The 14,962-nt window shown below is 43.1% G+C and overlaps 1 long non-coding RNA gene across 1 annotated transcript; it reads left to right on the top strand.

The window, feature by feature from the left end:
• The first annotated feature begins 8,171 nt into the window (after positions 1 to 8,171).
• On the top strand, positions 8,172 to 9,058 carry LOC147344517 (uncharacterized). The gene is made up of 2 exons (XR_015155523.1): positions 8,172 to 8,261; positions 8,720 to 9,058. It is a non-coding gene; the product is annotated as an uncharacterized LOC147344517 (long non-coding RNA).
• The last annotated feature ends 5,904 nt before the right edge of the window (positions 9,059 to 14,962 follow it).

Genomic DNA, 14,962 nt, shown 5'->3' with positions numbered 1-14,962 from the left:
CATCTGACCACCTTGCCCCGCAGACCACACCTTAGAACAGCAATCTCCTAAAATAATTCCCTGGGGTACAGGAAAAACTATGGCTTCTGTTTTGTTGGTTTGTGTTTTTTAATCTGAAGAGTAAGGGCAAACAATTCAGAGGACAGATGAGCCTGGCAGGCTATAGTCCATGGGGTCACAAAGAGTCAGACATGATAGTGACTATCACTTACTCACAAACCTTACTATTATGGGCTTCCCTGGTGGCTCAGTGGTAAAGAATCCACTTGCCAATGCAGGAGATGAAGGTTTGATCCCTGGCTGGGGAAGATCTCCTGGAGAAGGAAATGACACCCCCCCTGGGAAATCCCATGGACAGAGGAGCCTGGCAGGCTATGGTCTCTGGGGTCACAAAAGAGTTGAACACGACTTAGCAACTGGATAACAACAACAAAGCCTTACTATTAATATATTTAATATACAAGTTGACACAGTTGGCCTTCCTTGGGCTGTGGTCAGCTGCTGTACCAGTCCAGTAAAATTGGGTTTGCAGCCAAACCAAACAATCCCCAAACATCAGTGACTTACAGCCAAGGATGCCAGATAAAACAAATTTCAGATAAACAGTGAAAAAAAAATGGGGTGAGAATGCCCAAATATTTAGTGGAGGCGTCCCGTGTGACGTTTGGGACATGCTTTCTCTAGGCCAGGTAGTTTTTGCTCGAGGACCCAGGCTGATGAAGCAACCTGGACCCGAGCTCTGCCAGTGGGAGTGGCAGAGAAACAGATTGGTAGACCATCAACTAGCTCCTGAAGCACCTGCTCAGAAGTCACAAACATCCCCGCCACTCACTTTTTTTGGCCAAAATGATACATTTTGGCAAGCTTAGCATCTGGGTGGAGGTAAAGACTAATGGTCCACAGAGGAGGGTCATTGGGTGTCCGTGGACCATTGTGCAGTCTACTGTGGCGTATGGTGGCTTGGGCGGGCCACTTGATGCCATCACATGGTAAAATTTGGTGACAAGGCCTTTAGGAGAGGCTTTTCAGAGTGTTGTGATAAGGTGAGGGGTGACCTTGAAAATCTCATGTACCACACAGAGATCACAGAATTTATTGTGGCAAAATACTTAAAAATCAAGTTTGACAATCGTTTTTTGGCAAAAAATATTTCACATTTCCTCATCTTTTCCATGATGACTAGTAGCTGTCATGAGGGTGCTGTAGGAGAGTTTCACAAAAATAAACAGACTTAACCTCTTCCTTCAAGATAACAGTGATGTTTTAACAATGAGTGAAAAAGTCATTGGTTTTCAAAAGAACTGAATCTCATGGAGACAGCATTTTTGAAAACAGAGGTTTGCAAATCTTTCCAATGTTTGTGATTTTGTTGCTGAAAATGACATTAAAAAAAACTAATACCAGCACAGAACTTACAAACTGAAATTTCTCCCGTCTTTAAAAAAAATCTCCTAAATGAAGAGTTTTTGGATCCATATTTTAATTGTTTTCTTTGATACTGCTAGTTGGCCTGCTCACAACACACAGACTGATCTCCTTGTCTCCAACTGATCTGTTTACCCCAAAATGTGCCTGTAAGATTCACTATTCCCAGCTGCCAGCAGGGTTTTCCCTCTCTCCTCTCTTTTACACATCCTGTTTTTAATTGTGTTCCATGACGACAGTCAATTGACCTTTCTTCTTATGCACAAGTAAATGAAGTGCATGTGAAACAACTGGCTAATATTTCTGAATTATTCCTTGACATTATATAATTGGCTTTTAAAAGGAAGATTGATAGACTTCAGAGAAGCTGGAAATTTAGCCAGATTTCAGTTAAAACCTTTGCATAACTTGTGGATACATCTGAAATGAGCAGTTTGACTTGCTAAGACATGGGATTCTTCCTAGTTTACTTATCTCCTGAGATATTTTAAGTGATGACAGCCCTTAAAGCCAAGTTTCAAAATAAACTGAACCTTAGGACACTTCAAATTGTTATGTCACAAAGTTTTCAGCCAAGAGTCACAAAAATAAACCTATCTGACCACTTCACTCTCTTTAAAAAAATGTTAGGGAGAACAGAACTATTAAATAGTTTGCAGTCACTAAATAAAATTATTATTATTTTTTAGACTTTGAACATTTTCTACTTTTGTTTTATGCTAATGTATTACTGCTGCTGCTGCTGCTGCTAAGTCGCTTCAGTCATGTCCGACTCTGTGCGACCCCGTAGACGGCAGCCCACCAGGCTCCGCCATCCCTGGGATTCCCCAGGCAAGAACACTGGAGTGGGTTGCCATTTCCTTCTCCAATGCATGAAAGTGAGAAATGAAAGGGAAGTCGCACTGCTAGTATATTATTTGCAAATAAATTTATATACATATATGGGGGCTACATGTTCAGAATTTTTTTTAATTAATATAGTGTATGATAAGAAAATTTAGAGCCTTCCCTGACGGTCTAGTACTTAGGACTCCAGACTTGCACTACAGGGGGCGCAGGTTCAACCCCTGGTCAGGGAACTAAGATCTCACATACTGCTTGGCTTGGCAAAAAAAAAGTGAGAGAGAAATCTACATTTTAAAAGGCTTATTGACTATGCCAAAGCCTTTGACTGTGTGGATCACAATAAACTGTGGAAAATTCTGAAAGAGATGGGAATACCAGACCACCTGACCTGCCTCTTGAGAAATCTGTATGCAGGTCAGGAAGCAACAGTTAGAACTGGACAGGGAACAACAGACTGGTTCCAAATAGGAAAAGGAGTATGTCAAGGCTGTATATTGTCACTCTGCTTATTTAGCTTATATGCAGAGTACATCATGAGAAACGCTGGACTGGAAAAAACACAAGCTGGAATCAAGATTGGCAGGAGAAATATCAATAACTTCAGATATGCAGATGACACCACCCTTATGGCAGAAAGTGAAGAGGAACTAAAAAGCCTCTTGATGAAAGGGAAAGTGGAGAGTGAAAAAGTTGGCTTAAAGCTCAACATTCAGAAAATGAAGATCATGGCATCTGGTCCCATCACTTCATGGGAAATAGATGGGGAAACAGTGGAAACAGTGTCAGACTTTATTTTTTTGGGCTCCAAAATCACTGCAGATGGTGACTGCAGCCATGAAATTAAAAGATGCTTGCTCCTTGGAAGGAAAGTTATGACCAACCTAGATAGCATATTCAAAAGCAGAGATATTATTTTGCTAACAAAGGTCCGTCTAGTCAAGGCTATGGTTTTTCCTGTGGTCATGTATGGATGTGAGAGTTGGACTGTGAAGAAGGCTGAGAGCCGAAGAATTGATGCTTTTGAACTGTGGTGTTAGAGAAGACTCTTGAGAGTCCCTTGGACTACAAGGTGATCCAACCAGTCCATTCTGAAGGAGATCAGCCCTGGGATTTCTTTGGAAGAGATGATGCTAAAGCTGAAACTCCAGTACTTTGGTGACCTCATGTGAAGAGTTGACTCATTGGAAAAGACTCTGATGCTGGGAGGGATTAGGGGCAGGAGGAGAAGGGGACGACAGAGGATGAGATGGCTGGATGGCATCACTGACTCGATGGACGTGAGTCTGGGTGAACTCCGGGAGTTGGTGATGGACAGGGAGGCCTGGTGTACTGCTGTTCATGGGGTTACAAAGAGTCGGACACAACTGAGCAACTGAACTGAACCGAACTGAATTGATAGACCACTGCTTTTAGAACCAAAAGTTGCATACTAGCTACTCTTTAGCTCAAGAACAGTTATCAATCAAGCAATAATCTGTATTTTCCTTTACACTTTAATTTGACCGGTAGAAAATTTTTAGAGTCGGACACGACTGAGCAACTGGACTGAACTGAACTGAAGGTAACGCAAACCTTGTTGTGCAATTGATCAGTGTGATAGCAAGGCTAACTCTTGGTTACAACTACAGGATACCTTATGTCATTATTCTTGATAATTATTTAATAGTTGTTCTGTAGACTAATAACGTTCTTGAAACTATTTGGAAATCATTTCGACTGCATTTGGAGGAGTTCCTTTTCCAGATACTCAGTGCACTCAGAGTCATTCCCGAGCTATTAGCCTTGACTTCCAGAATCCAGTGCAAGGGATCAGAGGGCCAGTTTGTCTCTGCTAGGTGTTACTTTCCCAGCAGAAATGTCCTCAGAGTCTTGGTGAGTTTTATCCTCTGAAGATGATTATCACCCGAAATGAATCCTAGGAACAGTTCCAAAGTTACTAACAACTGCTCTGCAGGCCCCGTGTTGGTGCGAGCACTGCTGGTGACTCATGCTGTGCGTGTACCTTGTGCGTGCTAAGTCACTTCAGTCGTGTCCGACTCTGCGACCCTGTGGACTGCAGCCCTCCAGGCTCCTCTGTCCATGGGATTCTCCAGGCAAGAACACTGGAGTGGGTTCCCATGCCCTCCTCCAAGGGATCTTCCTGATTCAGGGAATCAAACCTGCATCTCATGTCTCCTGCATTGCAGGCAGGTTCTTTACCACTAGCGCCACCTGGGAAGCACCTTAAATAGAGGGTAAGAAGAGAATTCTTAAATGAACCTTCAAATCAATCCCTCAGGCAGACCCCTGCCTTTCCAGTTAAGGGCTTGGCCTTTGCAGATCCTATTGAATCATTTAACCATTGGCATTTCCAAGCAAGCGTCCAGTGGAGAGAACGAAATGAAGGTATTACTTAGTGCAGAAGTGTTCTGGGTCAAACCCATTGACTGGACGTTTTTATTAAACATTTCTATATTGGCCTGCCTGTGGATATTGAAGAAATCTATTTTATCTTCTCAGTATAATACAGTCACAAGGCTGTACCCAGGAATGGAATCCATTGCAGGAGAATATTGGGCAGAATGTTAACTACTGGATGGACCATGGGTGTTATCTACATATGACAACTTTTTACATATTTATTTACATTTTCTCTCTGGGAAATGAAGCCAGAATCCACAGATGTCATTATCCATCAGCACACTTTTGTTTACTACCCAGAAGGTGAGAATATTGCATTTTAAAAGTATCTGGACTTTTGTTCTTTCTTATCACAAGTGACTTGAGAAGCTCTGACCATTCAAGGTTACCCTGAGTGAATGTGCCAGTCAAGCCTTTCTTCCTGGAGTGCTCTGAGATTCGGGTACAAAAGGCATTTTGTAAGCACAGAGTGGAAAAGTATCATTTATATTCATTTGCTGCTGTGGCATTTCTCTCTGGAATCTTCCTCTTGTCTGTCAACTTTGTGCAAAAGGACTGGCCTCATCTACATTACAAATATCTTTAATGGTCTGGAAGTAGCAGAGGGACTATGTAAGAGTGAGCTCTCCTGTTGGAGGGTCTCAGGCTGGTTTCTCCCCAATTATGGTTGGACATAATTGCTGTGGATGTCGTGAATTATTTTGGAAAGACCTAAGTATGAGGTCAACTCAGTGCTTTATGCATATTGGCTGCAATGAATGTATCTTGTCTGATTGCAGTGACTCATGGGACAACCACAACCTCAGGGAAGACCTTCTGAGGGGTCATTTAGAGTGGAGCCATTCTGGGCAGAGGGTGGTCAGTTCTCCACTGGCTTCTGGAGTGGAGAAATTTCCACCAACAAGATGGCCCTTGTGACCCATGGCAGGTCCTTTCTTTAGGGGCTCTGTTTGCTGTGATTTAAGAAACATCAAGGGCTTCCCTGGTGGCTCAGATGGTTAAGAATCTGCCTGCAACGCGGGAGACCCACGTTAGATCCCTGGACCGGGAAGATGCCCTGGAGGAGGAAATGGCAACCCACTCCAGTATTCTTGCCTGGAGAATCCCATGGACAGAGGAGCCTGCCGGGCTACAATCCAGGGACTGCAGAGTCAGACACGACTAAGCGACTAACACACACATGAAACATCAAGAACTTTCTGCCCCAGAAGATCTCAATGTGAGACATCACACACAGCATGAGGGTTTGCCAGCTGTAGCAGTTGAAGTAGAGCCTGGCTCTGAGGGGCTACCGTGCCTACCTGGGGATGCTCTAGAGCAGGGAGCATTAGCCAAGAGACTGAGCCTAGGCTGGTGTTACTTGAGTCAAAGGTCTGTGTATGGGGGTGTGTAAATGAGTAGAGGGGGCCGTGTATGGATACAATCAGAGAGGTGCTTGGAGGGAAAAAATGCTGCCCCCAGGAGGGGTGGTTCTGAAAGAGACAGAGACCCGTATCCCAGACCCTTCTCTTGTACCTCAGCCCAGGGTCCCCTCTGAGTCTGCAAATCAGCTGCTGCTTCTCCTCCTCCTTTGCCACCTTCTTCATTTATTTTCATCACAAACATTTCAAGTCCATACCTAAGCAGTGCATGCGTGGATGCTAAGTCGCTTCATTTGTGTCCGACTCTTTGCAAGCCTATGAACTATAGCCCGCTAGCTTCCGCTGTCCATGGGTTTCCCTAGGCAAAGATACTGAAGTGGGTTGCCATTTCCTCCTCGGGGGGATCTTCCTGACCCAGGGATCAAACCTGTGTCTCCTATGTTTCCTGCATTGGCAAGTGGGTTCTTTACCACTAGCGCCACCTGGGAAGCCCATCCTTAAGCAGAAAGTGAAAGTGAAAGTCACTCAGTCACCTCCGACTCTTTGTGACCTATGGACTATACAGTCTGTGAAATTCTCCAGGCCAGAGTACTGGATTGGGTAGCCTTTGCCTTCTCCAGGGGATCTTCCCAACCCAGCGATCGAACCCAGGTCTCCCACATTTCAGGTGGATTCTTCACCAGCTGAGTTACAAGGGAAGCCCTCCCTAAGCAGAGAGAACAGCAAAACAAACCTCCAGATGCACATCACCATTGTCCTTGAAAAAGTATCAACACCATTCTGTCTCCTTCCAGGGACCCTCCTCTTTCTCAGATGATTGCTGAAATTAGCCATCCTTAATCATTTTTAATTTAATGCTCCCTATTGCATTTTTCTGGGCATTTTCTTCTGTCAACCACTCTCTTAAGTCAGTCTGCTGGGTTGGCTATGGCTCCAGGGAGTCGTAAGCTGTTCTGGGAGAAATGTTGAGATTGACCAAACGATGTAGGCTTAATTCAGTTCCACCCAACAGACACATGTGTAATCCTATGCTCCACAGTGGGTTAAGGATCTCAGCAGGACAGGTTTCCTCATCTCAAGGGCCTTTGATCTAGTTCTAGGGAGAGAACAAGGGCTGTAGCAAGAACTCAGTATAGGAGGTGACCTACAGTGTGTGACCAATAGTGTGACCACAGAGGAAGGGAAAGACGAGTGGGGGACATTCCAGGTTGAGATGAACACCCTGAGCTGGAAGGGGTAAGGGTTGCAGGAGGTCAGGAAGGGCCGTGGAGCCTGAGGTGTTGAGGAGGGACTTGGAGGGTTGGGTACGGGGTGGGACAGTGAAGGAATAACACTTGTCAAAACGTGGAGGTGGGAATCACTGAAGGGGACGTGGGGACAAGAGTGTCCTCCAGCTGGGTGGAGCCCAAGATGCAAGGGGCTTGGTGGGAGGGATTCAGGAATGAAGGGTGGGTTGGGGAGGAGAGCAGTTGGGTCTTCCTAGGTTAATAACGATTGTTGTTTAGTGGCGAAGTCATCTCCATCTCTTTTGCAACCCATTGGAGCCTGCCAGGCTCCTCTGTCCATGAGATTTCCCAGGCAAGAATACTGGAGTGGGTTGCCATTTCCTTCTCAGGGGATCTTCTCTACCCAGGGATCTAACCTACATCCCCTGCATTGGCAGGTGGATTCTTTACCACTGAGCCACCTGGGAACTAGATAATACTCACTTCTAAGTAAGGGAAACCAGTACTGGATTTTTATTTATCTTTTGAAATTATTTTATTTTGGCCACACTACACAGCATGTGAAATCTTAGTTCCCTGAGCAGGAATTGAACCCACTCCCCCAGCATTGACAGCACAGAGTCTTAACCACTGGCCACCAGAGAAGTTCCAAAACTGGATTTTTAGAGCGTGGCTAGGAAAAACAAACTCCAGACCACTTAGGAAATGGAAAGGAATCAAGGTGGGCTTCATGGAGATTAGGCAGCAGCAGCGGTAGAGAAAACTCTGGAGCTGCATGAAATCAAGCGGAGCCTGCTTCCACTAGCCAGGGAAAGCATTTTTAAAACTTAGAAATGAGGCTTATAGTGATTCCCCACTACAGAAATTGTAAGTATAACTGCAGTCTTTTTCTGCTGAGTTCTGAGAAAATATGTTTTGTTTTTTTTTGTCTCCACCAGTGAAATAAATACATGGACAGAAAATTCCAAGCATTGCTTCCATGCAAGGGATTGCAAAGGAGATGGTGAGTTTTGGCAAAATATTCATGTTTTGTAAATGAAATAGAATAGAAACTTGATTTTTCGAAAGAATAAAATTTTCATTACAAACGTAGGACCATTTATGTTGGAAAATTTAAACAATAGCAAAGTACACAAAGGCAAGAAAATGTGTTGTTCCACTACCCAAAGAACATAATTTTTAATATTTTGGTGTCACGATTTTGGAACATGTTTTCAATCCCAAATCACGTGAATCATTCACCCCTGCCCCCTCCCCCCAATTCATTGTGCTCTTGGGTTTTGGGGTTAGTATTTCTGTCTCTGTTGACTCTCAGAGTCAGTTCATCTCTGAACTCTGACTGCAGATGAGAAAGGAGGTCGTCTTGATATTAAATGAGAGGAAAGTTTATTCTCAGATATGCATGAAACCAGCCCTAGGCTTGCTTTCTGATTTTTTGTTTTTTGTTTGTTTTATTTGCAGGGTCTGGGGAAGACTGTAAATGGAGGCCTACATAGGATATGGCTAAATATCTAAGGTATATTCATGCTAAGTCCCTTCAGTCGTATCTGACTCTGTGCGACCCTATGGATTGTGGCCCACCAGGCTCTTCCATCCATGGGAGTCTCCAGGCAAGAATACAGGAGTGGGTTGCCGTGCCCTCCTCCAGGGGGTCTTCCTGACCCAGGGGTTGAACCTGCATCTCTCTCTTACATCTCTTATATTAGCAAGCGGATTCTTTACCACTAGGGCCACCTGGGAAGCCCATCTGGGTATACATTAAGCCAACAAACTATTAAATGAAATCCAGTCTGTCTTCCTTCCTTGACTGATTCCCATTCTCGACAGCCACCTTTTGTTGTTGTTCACTCAGTCGTGTCTGACTCTTTGCCACCCCACAGACTACAGCACGCCCTGTCCTCCACCGTCTCCTGGAGCTTGCTCAAACTCATGTCCATAGAGTTGGTGATGCCATCCAACCATCTCATCCTCTGTCGTCCCCTTTCCTCCTGTCTTCAATCTTTCCCAACATCAGGGTCTTTTCTAATGTCAGCTCTTGGCATGTCGCCAAAGTATCGGAGCTTCAGCCTCAGCATCAGTCCTTCCAGTGAATATTCAGGACTAATCTCCTTTAGGATTGATTGGTTTGATCTCCTTGCAGTCCAGGGACTCTCAAGAGTCTTCTCCCAACACCACAGTTCAAAAGAATCAATTCTTCAGTGCTCAACCTTCTTTATGGTCCAGCTGTTACATCCATACCTGACTACTGAAAAAGCCATAGCTTTGACTGTATGTACCTTTGCTGGCAAAGTAATGTCTCTGCTTTTTAATATACTGTCTAGGTTTGTAGACAGTATATTATATATATTATATAATTATATATTATAAATTATATATATAATATATATATATATTATATAATAGCTTTTCTTCCAAGGAGCAAGCACCTGTTAATTTCATGGCTGCAGTCACCATTTGCAATGATTTTATTTTTATTTTTTTAATAAATTTATTTATTTTAATTGGAGGCTAATTACTTTACAATATTGTATTGGTTTTGCCATACATCAACGTGAATCTGCCATGGGTATACACATGTTCCCCATCCTGAACCCCTCTCCAACCTCCCTCCCCATACCATCCCTCTGGGTCATCCCAGTGCACCAGCCCCAAGCATCCTGTATCATGCATCAAACCTGGACTGGAGATTCGTTTCATATATGATATTATACATGTTTCAATGCCATTCTCCCAAATCATCCTACCCTCTCCCTCTCCCACAGAGTCCAAAAGACTGTTCTATACATCTGTGTCTCTTTTGCTGTCTCGCATACAGGGTTATCGTTACCATCTTTCTAAATTCCGTATATATGCGTTAGTAAGTGACTTAGCAGCAGCAGCATACTGTATTGGTGTTTCTCTTTCTGGCTTACTTCACTCTATATAATAGGCTCCAGTTTCATTCACCTCATTAGAACTGATTCAAATGTATTCTTTTTTAATGGCTGAGTAATACTCCATTGTGTATATGTACCAAAGCTTTCTTATCCATTTATCTGCTGATGGACATCTAGGTTGCAGTGATTTTAGACACCAAGAAAATAGTCTCTCGCTGTTTCCATCGTTTCCCCATCTGTTTGCCCCAAAGTGATGGGACTGGATACCATGATCTTAGTTTTTTGAATGTTGAATTTTAAGCCAACCTTTTCACTCTCCTCTTTCATCTTCATCAAGAGGATCTTTACTTTCTGCCATAAGGATGGTGTCATCTGCATACCTGAGGTTATTGATATTTCTCCCGGCAATCTTGATTCCAGCTTGTGCTTCATCCAGCCCGACATTTCTCATGATGTACTCTGCATGAAAGTTAAATAAACATGGCGACAATATACAGGCTTGATGTATTCCTTTCCCAATTTTGAACCAGTCCATTGTTCCATGTCTGGTTCTAACTGTTGCTTCTTAACCTGCATACAGGTTTCTCAGGAGACAGGTAAGCTGGTCTGATATTCCCTTCTCTTGAAGAATTTTCCACCGTTTGTTGTGATCCTGACATAGTCAAAGGCTTTAGCATAGTCAATGAAGTAGAAGTAGATGTTTTTTCTGGAACAGCCACCCCTTGGAATCTATTAAAACATGCTGTCATCTGACCCTTGCACAGAGGCCCTCTGGCCACCCCTTGGGCACAGGGGTGAAAACAGCAGGTCCTCTGGGAGCCAGGTCTGGGAAGCAGCCTGTGTGGGCCCTAAAGCAGGCTTTAAACCATTAGGGCAGGCTCCCTGGAGCTCCAGATGGACCTGTCTCCCTGCCGGAGGGAAGCCAGAGTGGGCACTCCTCTGGCCCAGAGGTGAGTGAATCATTCCATGGTTTTATGTACAGGTGGCATGCTGGGAACACAGAGGTGAGCAAAGACAGTTTACTTTCAAATATGTACCCCCCAAACGTGAATTTGCAACTATGGATTGACCCAGTTGGGAAAGTCAGGAGAAGGTAACTTGGCAACAAGGGGAGAGAAGAAAATTCCAGGCAGCCGGAAAAGGCCAGGCAAAGGTATCAGTCGAGAGAGGCCCAGAACGGTGGTGGGCCTCTGGGACAGAAGCCCTAGGAGCTCAAGATGAGAGATGGGGTCGGGGAGGCAGGTGAGCACTGGCCAGGGGAGGGCGTCGTGACCTTGTTAGAAAATTTCTCAGTATCCTCAGTGAAGAGCTTTGGTGAGGGTAAATGAAGATACACCATCTTGAATTGGTCCAGGCTGGAAATGATGGTCCTTTGGACCAGTGGGGCAGTGATGGAGATGGAGAAAGGCAGACAGGCTCCAGGGAGATTTAGAAAGTACAATGGCCAGGACTTTGAGGGGATTGGATCAGCGGCAAGTAGGAAATAGGTATCAGGGTTACCTGTTGGATAAATGGGAGGGATGAGCTGGAATAACTGAGAAAAGAGAAGGCTGGAGAGGAGGTCATGAGTTGTCTCTGTATAAGTATATATATATATATATATACACATATATATACACATATACATATATGTATACGTATAGGTTTGAGGTACCTTTGGGATATCCAGGATGGCCCTCAGCAGGCTGCAGGGTACACTGCTCTAGCTGTAAAGAGGGATCAGGGCTGCAGACTTCGGTGTGGGAGTCATCTCTCCATGGAGGTGGTGAGCCAACCTTAACCTTGGGATCAGGGTCCGTGAATGTGATGTCTGGCGACACACTGCTCACCTGGGAGGAATTAAGCAACCCAAGCTTTCCAATGCAGATGAGAACCTTAAGAAAGAAATCACCCCAGCCGTGAACTATAATGAGAAAGAAAACGCTTCCAGCCACCTTGCTCATGACATGTGTTACTGTGAACAGGCTTGTCGTGCACAAACGACCTGCAACACAGAGAGGATTATGGATGGCTTGGGCGTCATCGCGGGGAGTCTTTCTGTGCTTATGACTTTAAATCGGATTCTTGTTACTTGCACACCATTTTGCCATGTGTATTTGTAAATATATCCTGCTGGCATATTTTATGCTCCAGTTAATTTAGTTGACATCTAATTTAGTTGACATATAAAAATAAAATCAATTTTCAGACAAAATACCCATAAAATAAGTGAAATGCGATAATAGGTTTCAAGAAATTAAAACGTAATATATTTAGGCTTCTATTCTAAAGCAATCTCATCTAGAATAGTAGATATTGTAGATGTAATTTTTTCCCGAATCTCTGTCAATTACACAATAATAAATGTTGCCACTATATATTCAGAAATTTATTGCTTGGAGTAGTTTGTCATGAAAAATGAAAAATTTTTGTTGATGTTTCCTTTAAAATGTCAAAAAAAACCCCACCCCTAAATACAAATACTTTGTATGTTGATGTTCAGCTGTAATTAAGCCATGACAATGATTATTACTTTGGATATAAACACTATCAAATTTTCATTGGGTGAATTCTTTTTTAATTAATGTTGTGTTATGTTCTGTTTATTATCCTTTTTGCTTATGTTTCCTGCCATTTTCCATTTGTCTGCTTGAATTTTCTTTTTAAATGGTGAGTTAGCAACTGATAATGTGTATTGATTTCAGCTTTGCTTCTAATTTACATTTTTATCTCTTTGGTAGATGTATTTGGCTTAATCATTTTATTTTTATAAGCAGTTGTACAATTTTTTAATTTAGCTAGATGATTAAATTTTGGCTTTTAAAGAAAGTTTGTTTTAGAAACTGGTCCCCAAAGCAAATTAGCATTTGGCATTTCCAGCATGTCAAAGGGGCTGGTCTCTTGAAGATAACTAGACATGTTAACGCTAACATTTTAAAAGCAGTTCATCATTTTGAAACCTCTGACTATAGAGAGCTGTATATTCCAGTAGGTGGTGCAAATCGACTCCATTTCGAATGGAAATGTAATTAAAATTGTGATGTAACTGTTTTCACTGTAAAAGAGATAGTTCAACATGTTTTCTAACTGTAAACTTATTTTCCTCTATTTCTAAAGGAAGCTTGATGTACTCTTTCGGTGTTCGTTTTTCTTGTGTTTTATTCCACAGGTACTGTCATGATGATGCTGGGACAGGGGAGCTGAGAGGGAAAACTGGCGGGGGAGCTGCAGAAACCAGGGAGACCTGGTAAAAATGAGAACACAAAGACAAGTTGTTTGCTTCAGTGCTTCAGTTCTGTAATGAAATGAGCATAATGTCAGTGTTATTTGAGTAGCTTTTATGCTCACACGATGAACTGAATGCCATGTTTCAGCTTTCATAGAAATTGGGGGTGTTTCACTCCCAGGAATCTGATACTCTCACACCTAAGATATGTATATAAGCATATTTTTAAATTAATTTTTCACTTGTGTCACAGTAATACACATGCACGAAAGGCAGCAAAGTCAGATGATTCAGATCAGTGATTCTGGAGCCAGCCTGCCTGGGCTGGATGCCCCCTCCCCGCCTCTCTGGCTCTGTTTCCTTTTCTCTGAAATGCGGAACAGACTCCCAGCTCACAGTGATATGAGGATTAAATGAGCATATACAGAAAGTATGTGAAGCAGGCCTGGAGCACAGTCAGCACTGCAGGAATGTAACCACTAGACTTTTTACAGTAAAACAGTGCAAAAAGAACTGTAATGCAAAGGAACAATCTCTTGCCACCTCCCTCCCATCCCCGCGTATCACTTCCTAGTGGCGAGCGGCTACTTCTCCTGCCGGTTACCGACAGAACTTCAAATAGGATTCTTTAAAAAATTAGATTTGTTTATTTGGCTGCACCAAATCTTAACTGTGGCACGTGAGATCTTTAGTTCCAGCATGTGAACTCTTAGTTGGGGCATGTGGGATCTAGTTCCTTGACTAGGGATCCAACCTGGGCCCCCTGCATTGGAAGCATGAAGTCTTACCCACTGGGCCACCAGGGAAGTCCCCCAGTGTTATTCTTATACAGGTATTTCTTTTTATCCTTTTTATCTATTTTTACATGTGCAATTCAGTGGCATTAAGCACATTGTCAGTGTTGTGGGACCATCACCACCATCCAGCTCCAGAATTTTTTATCTTCTCAAATGGAGGTAAAAAAACAGAGGTAAGCTCTGTGCTCCTTAAGCAATAGCCCTCCACTCTCCCGCCCCAGCCCCTTGTAATCTCTCTTTTCTGTCTCTATGAATTTGCCCGTTCTAGGTATCTCATATAAGTAGAATTATATTTGTCCTTTTGCAGTCAGCTTATGTCACTGAGCATAAGCTCTTCAAAACTCATCCGTGTTACAGCATGTGTCAGAATGTTCTTCCTGTTTAAGGCTGAGTAATATTCCATATGTGTCCATGCCAGATTTTGTTTATCCATTTATCTTCTTGTGGACACTGGGTTGTTTTCTACCTTTGGGCAACTGCAAATGCGCCATGAACACGGGTATCCAAATACCCATCAGAGCCTCTGCTCTCAGTGCTTTGGGCCAGCTATTTCTTGATTTATCCGTTTTTTACATTATCTTTTAATTTCCAGATATGTTAAATCAGACAGGTGGGGACTTAACTATAACCAACTCCCTCTCTTTCTACATACTCCCTATCCCTACCCCACACAGTTTTGGTTAAATAAAAAACCAGTGCTTTCTCTACTGTAACTTTACAGATGTTGTAGCTGCTGAACCAGATATGCTCTAGTCCTTTGTTTACTTTCTGGAATACTCACTTTTATTTTTTCTGGAGTTAACAGTGACATCAGCTTTACATCTGC

Source organism: Bos grunniens, chromosome 26, assembly GCF_055505025.1.
Source record: "Bos grunniens cultivar Pamir isolate PY7600 chromosome 26, Bosgru_T2T1.0, whole genome shotgun sequence".
In the NCBI taxonomy this organism is placed as follows: Eukaryota; Metazoa; Chordata; class Mammalia; order Artiodactyla; family Bovidae; genus Bos; species Bos grunniens.
The sequence above is the reverse complement of the archived record's forward strand: the minus strand, read 5'-3'. Positions and strand labels throughout refer to the sequence as shown.